Here is a 16,335-nt window from a genome sequence, read left to right on the forward strand (position 1 = left end):
CGAAAATATTTTCGGTGTTTGATTGAATCTGTGTAAAATATTTTTTGCTGTTTGACAGATTTCTTGAAAATATTTTCCAGAAAAGTTATTTTTACATATATTAATATATATTAATAAATTTTTATATTTTAAATAATTTTTACATATATTGCAATAATTTATTTATAATAATACTCAATTATTAAGCTATAGTTTTTGTTACCGTCTTTAGTCCCCTTTGCATGATCATTGTAATACCCAAATTTTGACCCGGGCCTAACTAACCCAAAAGCCCAAAACCATTTACACAACCCAAATCAAATACTAAAATTAAATACAATTGAACCCAATAAAACTTGGGCCAAGCTAAACCCAATTACAGGGCCCAATTGACCTAAAACAGCAGAAATCCTAGCAGCAATTAACAGCACCACATTCCCCACGTTCAGTAGCCTCCACACCGTCCCACGTTCAGCACTCCGCGCACGCCACACGCTCGCACCTGCAACAACCACGAACAGTAAAGGGTGGAAAAGAGGTTTTTGGGGGGGTTTTTTTTTCTTTTCATGATTTTGGCTAAAGTCAAATCGAATATGTAATGGGGGTTAGCAAAATTTTGTTAGAAAAATTCTGTATTGAAAAATATCAAAGAAAATACAAAAGAGAAAGAAACAAAAAAATATTTTTGAAGGTATCTCGTTTTGTTTTTTTTTTAGAATCTGTGGGATTGTTGTTCTTTTTCTTTTTTTATTTTCTGTTATAAAACAAAAACAAAAGGGAAAGGAAAAGGAGGGCTTACCGTTGCGAGAGTCGTCAGAGAGCGTCCTCGTTTCGTCGTCATCTGGTCGGACATGGGAGGGGACTGGAACGGCGGAGGAGAACTGCTGCGGCGCGATTTTGAATGGCAGAGGAGTTCTCTTTTAGGGGTTTGAAATGGGTTTTATTGGCTGCAAATGAAATGAGATTCTATTTATGGGTTATTTATGTTTTTAATCCTTCCATTTTATCCTATCATTTCAAAACCATTTTTTTTTGTTTTCAAATTTTTCCATGAAATATCGAATCTATTTTATTTTAGCCCAGTGCTGTGCAGTATTTTTGGGTAATTTGCTCCTTCGACCCTTCCCTTGTTACGCGTGTTTCAAATTACTCCCTTTCTTGTTTTGATTTTCAAATTCAAATCTCAAATTCTGTTTGTTTTCTGAACTTAATCCTTAATTTGTTATTTTTAGTTTTTTTTATTATATTGTTTATATTGTTTATTAGTATAATTATTACTATATTATTATTGTACGTATATATGTGCGCATATATATATGTTAATATATATATGTATATTCTAAATGTTTTAAATACCTATATGTAGTACGTATATATTTTATTATCATATCATTTTATTTTTATAGTTTATATATTTTTATATACATTCATATTTATTTATGATATTTACAATTTCATGTTTTATAATTCATATGTTTATACATTTTTATAACATGTACATATATTTTTGCATTCCTTTCAAGGCTATTATAAATATTTTTCATGTTTTTATATTTACTAATACATTATACTTATACATTTTTTTAAATGCATTAATATATTTTATATGTATTTTATCATTGTTTTTTTTCTATGACTTACGTCTTTTCTCTCATATCCATATACATATTTGCTAAAATTGTTTATATATCATACTTATGTATACACATAATTTAAATAAAATATTTGTTTCATATTGCATTAACATTTTTAACATATTTTAAAATACATTTTGATTTTGTCAAAACATTAAAATCATTTTTTATGATTCAAAGATTTTCAAAATAAAAACAATATTCAAAGTTAGGGATTTTCGAGGAAAATTGAGCCCTAACGTATTGGGTTCCGATTTTCTTATGTCCTAACGCATTGGGCATGACATATTGCTTTCTCGAAATGAAGATTTTCTTTAAAAAAATTAATGGAAAAGCGATATTCAAAATTCGGGGATTTTGAGAAATTGTACCCTAACGTATTGGGTCTCAATTTCTTCGCATGACTTGAATAATTGATTATCCTTTTCAGATTTCAAAATTTGAGTTTAACAAAATCTTTTTAATTTTCGACACTAAGACATTAAATAATCAATTTGGTACCGATTTTTGGGCGTTACGAGGGTGCTAATCCTTCCTCGTGCGTAACTGACTCCCGAACCTGTTTTCTCAAATTTCACAGGCCAAAATTGTTTTTAAAGTGAGCCGATCACACCTCAATCAAGGATCGGTGGCGACTCCAATTTTTTGTTTTTTTTAAAGTCGACAACTTATTTTTGTTTTCAAAAAAATGGTTTTCAACAATCATCACTGCAGCTCTAGGATCTTTTATATTAGCAGAGAAAGTTCACTTGGAAAGGTATTTTACTTCATCATTTTACACCTTAGATTTTCCTTTCCATTTAGCATTATTCACTCATGTAAATTTCTTTTGTTTTTTCCAAGCATAATAGGAACTGTAATCATAATATTTGGACTCTACACTGTGCTATGGGGCAAAAGTAAAGATCAGAAGAACTCAACAGCAACAGAGAACGGTAAAGTTCAAGAATTACCAATCACTGACGGTTCTAAATCGACCAAGTTGGAGGATAGCATGGAATTACTTGCTACGGTGTTGAAGATTCCAGCTGAGAGTCAATTAACTAGAGAAACATGAAACAATGACTGTAGACTTGCAGCCAAGTTTTTTTGAAGCTATAATATAGTGATTTATATATCTAAATCTAATCTCTTCCTCTAAATGGACTATTGAGTGTTTTGTTAGAGAATAAACCAATTGTCGGGCTTTTAAAGCTTTTTAAGTTAAAGGTTCTTCACTGTACTATGCTACAGTTCTTGTCTATAAATATAATTTTGCTTTTGCAAGGATATTGTGCTTACCTGTTACTGATAAAGCTATATTCATACGGTAAAATTTAGCAAAGATAGCAGAAGCTATATAGCATACGCATGCATGATGAGGTGCTAAAGTTTGTAATTTTGTATTGATGTGGTTGGTTTATGTGGGTTGGCACGACTGTGTTTTATGTGCAGTACAAATGCACTGGACCAGGGGCAAGCTTTGCAGGCAGGGTTTCATGGTCAAGAGAACTTACAGATGAAGAAGCCAAACCTTTTCTTTCTCTTAAAAAGAATCATCCTTAATAGCGAAAATTGAAAGAGAAGACATGACTATCTCTTTGCTAACTGATTTGGCCATGAAAGTATCCAAATTACCCATTTTCCAGTTAACCCAGAAACTGATTTGCAGAAAACTACCCATTTGCAGAAAACACATCTACTACAAAAACTTGCAATAAAACTTGCAGAAATCAACAGATCCCCTAACCTAGAGCTTACAATTTTACCTTGGATAAACCAGCAGAGGTGAACCAGCACGCTAACGAGGCAAGCAAAGAGAAGAGGTGAACTAGCAGAGATGATGAGGCTGCAATCGATAAGGTGAAGAGAGTGAAGAGAGGAGCTGTGGAAAGGGTGAAGAGAGGAGCTGTGGAAATGGTTTCAAGAGTGAATAGATGAGCTGTGGAAAATGTCTTACCGATTTCTAAGGGGTAAGACATTTTCCGGAAAGATGAGATTATTTTACCCGTGTTTTGGAAAATATTTTCTTTAGGAATTCATTTTCCAACAATCAAACACCGTAAAATGTGGAAAACCAATTCTGAAAAATATTTTCCCCCTATCAAACAGACCTTAAATAAAATCGTGAGTAAATACATAATTTAATTCTTTGTATGCATTATTTAATAACAAAGAAAAATTAATTATAATGTGAGCTGTGGTAGTTGCTCACTTATCCCTTAACTATTTGGTTGGGGGTTAGATTCTTAATTATAGAAATGGAACATATTTCATAGTCAATCATTTACCTTTTCGAAGAATACCTACAACAAAAAAATTAATCATTCTTGTTGATAGTGGATATATTGTAAAAAAAAAAACAAAATAAGATTAAAACATTGCTTTTCCAAACAAATCATGATCCTAAACCAATCAATGAATGAATATATTAATCAACCTATTTAAATATATCATTTAAATTAAATTTACTCATAATTTTTCTTCAATTATTAAATAAAAAATAAACACAATACAACTGCTCGAATCCAAACAAATCTTGCATACCATCGAAAACTAACACACTACAAAATAAACAATTTATATATATATATATATATATATATATATATAAAAGACTTAATTTGATATAGTCTAAATACAATCATATTTATCAATAATTATTAAAAAAATATTCGAATCACGATATAGTTTAAATCAAATTAATTATGAACAAAACTTACATATGATAAGATTTAATTTGATGATTTAATTTATACGTATGTAAATGTAAATTTGAATATTTAGGATTGACATGAGGATTGTTGTTAATGTAGTAGGACGTGAATTCGAGTGCGCTAAAATGCGTTATCCTCCTATTTAAGAGTTGAAGAGACTATAAATAATTCTAGGCATTATATAAAAAAACATATATTATCCAAATTTACAATAAAATTATTTAAAAAAATTCCTAAAACTCAATCCCACCACATAACCAAAGTATTGTATATTTATATAAGTTTTAAAAGCACTTAATGGGAGAGCGGGTGATAGTAATAAGGTCAGAGCCTTAGTCTTTAGGATGCCAACTAGATGCTTAATTACTACTCCCTTTAGTTGTTGGCAAAAATATTTAATTAGTTATTTTTACCTATTTTCTTAAAATCTTATTGATAATTTTAATAGAAACTACAAACGACGATAATGATTGAACTAAAATTTTTAAATTGAAAAAAATAAGAAGTACAAATATAATTTTTCAAATTCAAATTGTGTAAAAGTATAAGGCTAACAACATAGGATTTTTTTTTCCTTTGCAGAAAAGGTATTAGATACCAACATATTATGTACTTGTAATATAATTCAGGGTGAGTTTGAATGGGCAATCGGGTGCGGTGAGTTAAGACTCAATCGACAATAAAATAAATTTAATAAGCTAAAAAAGGGGAAAAATTGAATATAATTATTTTTATAATTTTAACTTTTTTATAATATTGTTCTTAAAAATATTTTTACTTTCCTTTCCCTTATTTTCCCTCAAATTTAAAATAAATAAAAATTAAACACTTTGCTAAAAATAGGAGATACTTAACTTTCTTAACCTTTTTCTTTTGCTTGCAATACTTCAATCCTAAGATAGGATAAGAGTGAGGTAACTTTTCGAAAATGGAAAAAGTTTTCATTTATTCATCCATTTAAAATCTAGAGATTGTGCATGCATATGGAGATCAATGATTTGTTTTTTATGAACTTGTTTTCCACTTACTTTTTTGACCAACTTTTTAAAGTCATATATTTGCTACAATGCCTTCCAAATTTTCTTTGTTAAATAGTAAATTTGATTATTATAATACAAATTATCCAAAGGTAATTGAGTAAATAAGTTCTATTGTTGTCCTATTTCTTCACGTTTTTTTCATGCTTGGATTTCTCTTCATAAGTCATAGATTCAATATTTTTTGATAAGCCTCTTGTCCACCAAAATAAATGCGACATTCAAAAGAGTCAAGTAGAAAACGTGTTTCACTTTCATCTTTTATAATTTGCACCATGAAAGTAGAAAAGACAGTCTAGATTCTAGCTGGAGTAGTTTTGGTCAAGCTTTCAACAATATTGTCCATAAGGAATTCGTGTTTAAATTTGTTAGAGAATGTTGCACAATAATTTATCCGGATAAGAGTATAGAATCAATGTGTTATTTTCAAACTATCACAACTCTGATAGTTAAATAGGGTGACAAAGATTGAAGCATAGCCTAGATAACTCTTCATAACAACTGAATTTTCAGTTGTAGTGGAAAAGGTAGTTCCTGAATCCCATTTTAGTAAACCAAGTCCGTAAATATTAAATACGAATATTTACGGGATTAATATAAAAGTGTATTGATGTTTGGTCCATTAATTTTGTCAATTAAATAGTTAATTTAGGTATAAAGACTAAATTATAAAAGTCTAATCACTATAAATTTTTAATTGGTTAAAGGCTTAGGATTTAAATTGCAATTAGTCAAAGGTCCAAAATGGTAAATAAATTATTTTCTTAAATAAGATAGTGGATGATGAAGTTGTTCTCCACTAATATGATTAATGATAATTAAAATAAATTAATTAAGGTAATTAAAGTATTCAATATTTTATTTTATTGTTCGTTCGCAAACATTAAGATCACTTAACAATTACAAGATTACGCCATTCCAATCACATCCGATTCAATCCAGTGCGCAACTTCTTACATTTCTCTTATTTAGTTTATTTGTGTGTTTTTACATGTTTAAATTAAATTTAAGAGTTATGGCATCTAAATCCATGAGAGGCTAAGTCTCTAGGAAGATTAACGAGAGGATGTGGGAGTAGTTATTGAGTAAATTGTGATTTATCTTGGTGGGGAAAGTGAGGTCGGGAGATAAGTGAGTACCTGTCGATTAGTTAATTAGTAGAGGCTGGAGGTAATACTAGTTAATTAATATTTAATTCCATTTAAACCTAAATTCTGATGTTAACTACAACCACTGAAATGAGTTAATCTTCTGTCGGTTAATTTGATTTGGTTGTTTGTTTATTTTCCGTCCTTTCAGTTAGTTTAATTAGGTTGTGATCTTTATCTCTATTACTGATTGTCGTAATATAGATTTTAACTATTACTATTTAGACTTATTATTGTAGATATAGATTTAGGATTTAATTCGTCCTCCCTTGGGTACGATCCTCGGAATACTTCCCTATGTTCCGTTGTAACATTTACTTTATTACAATTTAGCTCATATACTTGCGAACACTGTTGTTTGATTTTTACATCTTTTGCTGCAATATTTTCTGTCTAAACGTTCGCATGTTTGGCGGCAATCAGATGCCAAGCTTTCTCACCAATAGTTTTGATATAAGCTTTCAGATGCCAAGCTTGGTTTTTCCGGAAAAATTAAATCAATGAAATTGGGTAAAATTGATGGTTTAGATATGTAATTAGATTATATTTAGGATGTATGAAGTTGAAATCTAAGCTTAGAAGTGAGAATTGAGTGGTTTAACACATTTTTCGATAAAACTAGTTAAATTTTTGGTATAGAAGTTAATAGGCTTTGATCTAGAGTTTTGGAATGATTTAATAGTGTTTGTTGTTGTAAATAATGTCTTTGTAATATGTTTGGCGTGTATGAAAAGTTCCAATTCATTTGAGAGCCTCTACAACCATGGACAAAGGCAAATAGAAGCTTACTTGAGCACGGTAGATGAAGCAATGGTTGCTCAGGTGAGTGGTTTGATATACTACATTTAAACTCTGGTACAAAAGCTAAGCTAACATATGCAAATCCCTTGCTTAATTAGTATGCGAATCTTGATTTCACCTAGTGCAAACCATTGCAATTTCATTGAGTGTAGGGTATGCATGTTGTGCAAATTTAATGAGCCAAAGGCATGAATTTAAAATGTGCATGTAGTTATAAGAATAAAATAGGTAGGTCGTAGCTGTAAACCATGTAGTTGACATGATAAGTGTGTGTGAATTGTGCGTCCAATTATTGCGTTTGTGTGTGAACTAAATATTAAAGGTGAGTTGAAGTACTAAAAGGTATGTGTATATATATAATAGATACGTATAAGAGTTTTGTTATTTATATATAATATATGTGTGTGGGTTTTATTATATATAATATATATGCATTTATAGGTTTTGTATTATCTAATATATATAAATGTATATGAGACTTTTAAGGTATCCTGAAATTTGACGAGACAAAAGCCACTAAATAGTTATGTATATATATGTAATATATATTCGTATATGGTTTTGTAATACTTGCAAATGGATATAAAATAAATAAATAACATAATGTGGACTTCTACAATATGTGGATTTTATTGACAATGCATATTTATGCATGCACGAACCCGTAATTGAATTATGAGTTTTACGATATTGGGAGTTTTGATTAGTACAAAATTATATTATCGTGAAATGCTAAATGCAAGCTCAACTGTAGTGCGAGCCAATTATATTTGTGTGTTGTGTTATATTGTGAACCATGTTAACTTGGTGGATTATATTATTATGGCGAACTGTGTTAATTTGGTGATCTGTATTAATCTGGTGAACTGTATTAATTTTCCAAATTGTGTATTGTGAGATTTTGAGTTGTATTGTATGTAATCTAAGCTATTGCGTGTCTTATGCTAAATAAAATATGCGAACAATGATTTAAGTGAGCTATGTCATGAATGATATATGAATTATGTTATGTGTGAAATATATGTTGCATGGAAGCGATATTATTTGCAAACCATGCTCCATTACGAATTGTGAATTGCAAACTGTGTTATAATATGCGAGCTCTATTTAACCGTGAGCCTTATTATACTGAATATTGTGAATGTGTTAAAGAGATATTTTGGCATTGTGACCTTATGAAACCATTGGATATAGTTGGCATGCCACAGGATTGTGAGTACTCACCCTTTTTTTGTTGCGATGGCCATTGTGACCTGGAGATGCATTGGAGAGATAAAGGAATGTCAAGTATAACTCCATTCACCATAGGTAGCATGGTGTGTTTGGAGACTGTGAGCATATGTGCTACACTTACATAGCGATAGCGTACGACTTCATGAGTCATGTGGTGTGTTTTGGAGATCCGTTTATCCAATGTGTGGTAATAGAGTCCACTTATAAGTGGTGTTAGAGTCCCCTATAAGTTTCATAATCACGAAAATGTCAATTTATCATTATTTGAGATATATGAGTTATGATGGAGCATGAACTGTGATTTTGCATGAATTGTTATTCAGTATGAACTGATATTTCATATGAACTATTATTTTGCATGAGTTGTAATTTGGTAAGAACTGTTATTTCATATAAATGATGTTTGGTACGAATTGATAATTTATGTGATCTGCCCATTTTATAAGTGGTGTTAGAGTCCCCCTAAAGTTGCTGCAAAGAAGATCGAAGCTACAAGTCAAATCTTTCTGAAGAGCAATGGAGTGAATCAAAGCAACAAGACCCAGTGGAGGGGAATGAGACTACCTGAAGAAGAAAGGTACCAAGAAATCAAGATTTGGCAAGGTCTGGCAAAATGGGTCTTTCTTAGTCTTTGCTCTGTTCTCGTTACACGACAATGAGCAAAGAGGGGCAATTGTACAAGCCCATTTTGCCCGGTCCAAAACCCAAAATTTTTGCAACCGAAATTCCCAAACCAAATACCCAAATCTAATACCCAAACCTAAACCCACTACCCCAAGGTCCGATAAGCCCAAAAAGTTTAAAATTTTCATAAAACCCTAACCTCCAGAGAACCCTAATGCGCCGCTCATCTGCCCTCCACGTGAATGGACACACCGCCCGAGGTTTGACGCGATTTTGTCGCCTGTCACCTGCAAAAGAAGAAGCAACAGTAGAGCAAAAAAATAGTAATCAACAGTGGCATCTTTTTTATTATTATTTTCGACTATAAAAGCCATATGAAACAAAATGTAAAAGGGGACGGATTCAAAATAAAAAAAAAGATCGAAACATATTCAAAAAGAGGTGCTTTGCTTATTATTATTATTTTTCTTTTTTATTTCGAAATAAATAAATAGCATAAAAAATTGAATAAATGGGCGAACTTTATTACCTTGGAAGCCGTAGTCGAAGTTTTCTCCAGCCTTGAGGGCGGTTGAACCAGTGGGTTCACCGGAAGCCCCACCGGCGGTAATGGGAAGTCAGAAGGTCCCTAACTTTTTCTTTTTTTTCATTTTTTTTGAATTCGGAGAGTCTTTGGGACTTTTTTAAACCCAAATCGGGGATTTACTCAAAAAAAAGGGAGTAAAAAGGTGTTTTTATTTTTTTCCGGCTACCGCGCACGGCGGCGCCGTCGCCGGCGACCAGAGTCCAACACGGTGGCCATTGGCCGGAGCCAAGATCAAAGGGAGGGGGACTTGAGAGAGTTTTTAGTGTTTTTTTTAAGAAATGGATGAAGAATGAAAAATTTTAAAAAATTTTAACTTTAATAGGGTCCATGAAACGACGTCGTTTTGGGCTTGAGCACCAATAGCAAAAACGGCGTCGTTTCGCTCTTTTAACCCTAGGGTCCGCGCGTCGACCCGACCCAACCTTGAGGATCCGCGTTTTTTGGATTGTTGGGATATTTGCGCAATTGGTCCCTCCGATTTTGTGGCGCTTCCAAGTCAGTTTTTCGTATATTTGCAATTTTGGCCATAAAATTTTCTTATGTTTTAATTTGGTCCCTAAACCATGAAATATTGCGGCCCCTAAAGCGGCGCCGTTTGAAGTACTGGGATTATTTCCGTTTGGCCCTCCGTCCTTTCGTGCGCGTCACATTTTGGTCCTTTTCGTCTTTTTTATTTCAAATTCACCCAGTATTTTTGTTTTATTTCGATTTAGTCCTTCTTTCAGTAGTTTTATTATTTTGTTCATTATTATTATTATTATTATTATTATTATTATTATTATTATTATCATTACTATTATTATTAGTATTATTACTAATATTATTATTACTATCATTATATTTACACTTATATTTACTTATATAAATCTTAGATATGTGACATATTATATTATTATTATATAATTTCTTACATATATATATATATATACGTATATATATTTTTATTTTTAATCCATACATAAATACTCATTTATATATATATATATATTTATATATATGTATATTTATATTATATTTTTCTCACGAATATGTATATACTTACTTATATATATATTTTACATAATAATTTTAAAATATGTACATATGTTTTTATTTTATAATTTCAAAGTATATATATATACACGTGAATACATTTACATAATATATTTATACGTACATAGTTCTTTTTTATATAAAAGTATACATATATATATACATGTTTTATATATTTCCATTTTATGTATATACACATATATATATATATATATATATATATATCTTTTATATTTTTATACATTTTCTTTGTTTGTTTTTTATTTACATTTTCATTATTTGGAATGAATGTTTTAATTTTATTGCTTATGCTTGCGATTGTGTATTATATTAGTTTGTCTTCATATTTATTTTACTTCATAGCCCTCGCTTGTATTATTTTGCTTATATCATCATCATTACACCCATTTTATTTAGATTTCAAAAGAAATTTTAAAAATATAAGTAATACTCGGTATTTGGGATTTTTGAGAGAATCGAGCCCTATCGTATTGTGTTTCGATTTTTTCGTTGAATCTAAATAATCGAGACTACTCTTTTTTTATAAAAACATAAATAAAAGCTCATTTTCGAGAATTCAATACGTTGTGTCCTAACGCATTGGATATGACACGTTGTTTTCCCAAGATGAGGATTTTTTAAAAAAAAAGTGATAATAAAGGCAATATTCAATGTTTAGAATTTTGAGAAATTGTGCCCTAACGTATGGGGTTGCGATTTCTTCATTTGACTTAAACAATTGAATATCTTATTAAACTTTACTACACGAGTCTTTTTTAAACCAAAGTTTTAAATGATCTCGAGAATTAAAAAGGATCGTGTCCTAACTTACTGGTCGTGATCCTTTTTTAAGTCCGAGATAGCTAAATACCTTTTAAATAAGCAAATTTTCAGCATTCATTCGCGTTTCGGAAATTCGAGACATTGTGTCCTAACTTACTGTTTCTCGATTAACGTGAAATATGCTCCCTTTTCCCGAAAATTTTCAACATTTTAATACAAGGATCGTATTTTTAAAATTCTTCAAAGTTTTCAATTCTCGACATCAAGACATTAACTAATCAACTAGGTACCAATTTTTGGGCGTTACGAGGGTGCTAATACTTCCTCGTATGTAACCGACTCCCGAACCTTTTTTTTTCTGAGTTTCGCGGACCAAACTCGTTGTTTTAATAAAATTAAATTGTTTATTAAAAACAACCCCTTTTACGAGGTGACCCGATCACACCTCATCAAAAAAGATTGGTGGCGACTCCCATTTTTGTTTTCTTTTTCAAAATTTAAGTCGACCCCGTTTTCATCCAAAAAAATATCTACAACAATCCCATTAAAACATTAATACAATAACATATTTACAATATTAATAACGTGAACTCTTGGCAGCTAATCTCATAGAGTTTCAATCTAATCCAAATGTTCGCAATCAAGGGATCAACTTGAGTGACTTGTTTCCAATCCAATCTTCAATATGAGTTTCTCAAGCAATATAATCTTCATAAATGGGCTAACTATCTTCTAAATTAACAGCTCAACCCATTTATCTTATTCAATAAATTGCCAATACTCAAATACGAAATCTATCATTTTACAACTCCAATATTGAGGAGGTGGATAGTTCCTTCATATTTTTTAAAAACAACAATGCCAATCACTTATTATACATCTTAGTGATTTACATAAAATAAAAAAAAATACTTTTCTTTTACCCAACTCACTGTTTATGGTATGGATTGGAGCAAGATTCAATGGAAGTGAACTGAACAAACATTTAGTAAATGTTCTTCTATTTCTTTTTTTATTTTAAAAAAACGTTTTTGTAGTTAAATTACTCCAACATACAGTGTACATTGAATCTACCAGACAAATAGAATAAAATAGTGGAAAGCTTAATAATCCTGATTACCTATCAAAATTTTAAAACAGTTTTTTTTTCTAACTTTTTAAAACATTTTGAAGGCTCATTCATCCAGGAAAAATAATAGTGTACTATCGTCTCTACCCCATCAAATCTTTTCCCTGTAAATATTACTGTTTAAATGATTCTCTTGCAACGTGGCTATTTTGTCTACTCCTTGTGCCATCGCACTGTTTAGAGATTGTGCATGTCATTATCTTAGAAAACCTAAGTAATAATTTAAATTTAAGTAAATGTATTATGTAAGCATTTACATCTTGCATTTTATTCTTCTCTATTAAAAAATAAATAAATTAGTTCATGTATATTAAATTAAAGAATAAATTGTTCATTTTACTATTAAAATTGGTCTTTATACCTCAACATGAGGTACATATAGCACACCGCGTATTCTTGTTTTGTTATTCTGTTAACCATGCTAATTTTTAATAATAGAATTAGATACATTTTTAATAAAAGAATCGATTTATTCTTTGATCTAACATATAAAAGCCTTCATGATATTTTTACCTAATAAATTATATTCTTACAGGAAATTTGACTTTCATGTATAGATAAAATAAAATTTGCATATTCCACTTACAATATTCACTATTTACAGTAATGATTCTTTTACTTGATTCAAAACGTTGAAATTACTTTCCTTGGAGAAAAGCATGTTTAATAGAAAAGGTTCAAAGCATTAGCACCAAATATTTGATGTGGTATTGCAAAATTACTATAAGTACTTGACACATCGCCTAGTATAATATTAATATAATTATGAACTCATAATGGAAAAAGTTGAAAGTATTCGCACCAAATATTAGAAGTATAAATTAGGAAATAATATTACATGGCATTGTAGACTTAGGACAAGCCAACACTCTCATGGTTTTACATATCTTCTACATTAAATTTAAAATGAGTAAAAATATTCAAATAAATTTTGAGTTAAGCGGTAAATTAAAGGTTTTATTAATACAATTAGTATGAGTTTGAATCTCATCATACGTATATTTTATTAATATTTTTAAAAGTGAAAAGGCTTAAATGCCCTCAAATAATATTACTTATTTTAATTACGAATTGAATTCGATAATTTCCTAACCAAGTAAGTGCCCTCTTAATCCGTGCCACCAACTCAGTTAACAGTTTTATTAATAGAATAGATATACAATTGGTGGAGATAATAAATTGTGTAAATTAGAAAAAAAACATAAAAAAAAATCAAATTAAAGCTTTGATTGAGTGGTAAATTTATGGTCTTATAAATTCAATTGGCGTGGGTTCAAATATCACCATATACTTATTTTTCTTTGTTTTTATTAAAATGAAAAAAAACTAAAACATCCTCAAATACTCATTTTAGTTACAAAAGGATATTTTTGTAATTTTCTAATCGAGTTAGTGTAACACCCCCAACCTGTATCCCTCGCCGGAACCAGGTTACAAAGCATTACTGGAGTTTACAAATCAAATAGACAGAAATTTTAAACATTTCATATCATCAGAACAAGTCATCAAAGCATCACTTTAATCCAATTATAACCATACCAAATCCAAATCAATTTGCCTAGTTCATGAGCACTTAAACATAGAATTAAATTCACATGCACCTATCTAGATTTAGTTCAATTTATCATGCCATAATATGGCTTCAAAAACAAACACATATTTATATGTATAAAACCAACCAAAATTAAACTTATAACCTCGTTTACAGTCAAACCACAAAATAACTATTATTTAGACACCTTAGGTACATGCCGGCACAAAGGATAAACATCACCACATTTGAGTTAGGGATCGTTGTTGGATGCTGAATCGGTGATCAAAAGTTGAGTACCTAACCTGTGCACAGGAAACAAAACCGTACGCTGAGTATAAACTCAGTGGTATTTCTATAATCTGAATATTTAAAGATAAGAAATTACAAATATACAATTGAAATTTAAACATATATTAATATTTAATTATTACAACAACCATGTCATATTTTATTTGTTTCACAAATATTTCAACTCTCATACTTGCTATATAAATAGCTTTTCACAATTTATTTCATATTTCATTATACAATTGCAATATCCATTCCATAGTCATTTCATGAGTATATAACTCATATATTCCATATATTTGCAATGATTTCACATTCTATTTTCAATTCACTATTTCACTTCCATTTCTCATACTATACCATTTCAATATCAATTATAAAACTTTATTATTCATTTACCACTATTAACACGACTCGGACTCAGACGGATACACGGATCCAACCAAAACACACCATTTTGGCACCCAATGCCTCATCGGATAATTCGAAGAATAAATTGACACCTAGTGTCTCATTGGTTAAACTAAAGTAAATTGGCACCTAGTGCCTCATCGAATTAATCCGAAGTAGTAAATTGACACCCAGTGTCTCATAGACTCGAAGTCGAAGAAATCCCTGAACTCTTCCAATCCTATGGCATGCCATCTACATTCGACTCAGCCCGATACAGTTAATAGGGTTTCAATTCACTTTTCAAATACAACTAATATTCATTTCAATTCAAATAATCAATATATTCAATATATATGTCAATTCAATCAATAAAAATTCAAAAAATTCATCACATACTAAATCAATCCATTTCAATTGCAAAACACAATAATTCTCACATCAACACTTACCATATACATTAAATTGAATTATAACAATTAACAACTAAATTCAAATTATTTAAATACAAATCAGAAATTTCAAGCTATTCCTCGTCGACTTTATCTTTCCCCTTTTCAGTCGAGGATTCCGGTACGACGTTAGCTACGGAATTAAAACAATTAAAATTCATCAATACAACATTCAATCTCATATTTAATATTTTAATTTTTACTCAATATTTGTCTAAATTCTAATTTAGTCCCTAAACCAAGACTAATTTTATTTCTTCACAATCAATTCTATATTTTCATTCAATTTCCACTTTAAACTAGATTTAACTCTCTAATTTCACTTAAATCCCTAAATTTTGAATTTTCACAATTTAGTCCCTATTACTCAAAATTTACAATTTATTCTACAATTCAATCCTTTTTCACTTCTAACTTAAAACCTATCAATTTAATCCCTAATACTAAAATTATTCAACATTAACAACATTTAAAAATCAATAATTTCTAAAATTTTGACATGGGCGGGTAGTATTTAATACCGAGATTCCAACAACATAAAAATTAAAAGAAAAGAGACTAAATTAACTAACCAATTGAACTTGGAACTTTGAAACCCTAGTTTTCTACTTTCTTTCTTTTCTCCTACTTCATTTTTGCTTCTCTGTTTCTTTCTCTATTTCTTGTTCTTTTATTTCTTTGTTTTATTATATAATATAATATAAATATAATATATATACTTAAACAAGAAGATATAATATTAAAATATTAATTTTTAATAATAAACACTTATCCTGCCTCATTTATGAGTAATGGCATAATTGCTTCTTTAGTCCTTTTACTTTTTCTTTAATCTATAATTCAACTTTCACCCTATATGCAATTTAGTCCTTATACCTAATTACTTTTAATTCAAGCAAATTCACTTAATCGAAACCTAATTAACAACACAAATAGCTTCGTAAATATTTATAATAAATATTTACCAGTCCGATTTACGGGAACAGAGT

At 29.9% G+C, this 16,335-nt stretch overlaps 1 long non-coding RNA gene across 1 annotated transcript; it reads right to left on the reverse strand.

Moving 5' to 3' along the window:
• Positions 1-157: 157 nt before the first annotated feature.
• LOC105780130 (uncharacterized) lies at positions 158-1,178 on the reverse strand. Its single transcript, XR_001129194.2, has 2 exons — positions 779-1,178; positions 158-481 (listed from the first exon to the last, which is right to left on the reverse strand). It is a non-coding gene; the product is annotated as an uncharacterized LOC105780130 (long non-coding RNA).
• Between the last annotated feature and the right edge of the window lie 15,157 nt (positions 1,179-16,335).

Source organism: Gossypium raimondii, chromosome 4 (genome assembly GCF_025698545.1).
Source record: "Gossypium raimondii isolate GPD5lz chromosome 4, ASM2569854v1, whole genome shotgun sequence".
NCBI lineage: Eukaryota > Viridiplantae > Streptophyta > Magnoliopsida > Malvales > Malvaceae > Gossypium > Gossypium raimondii.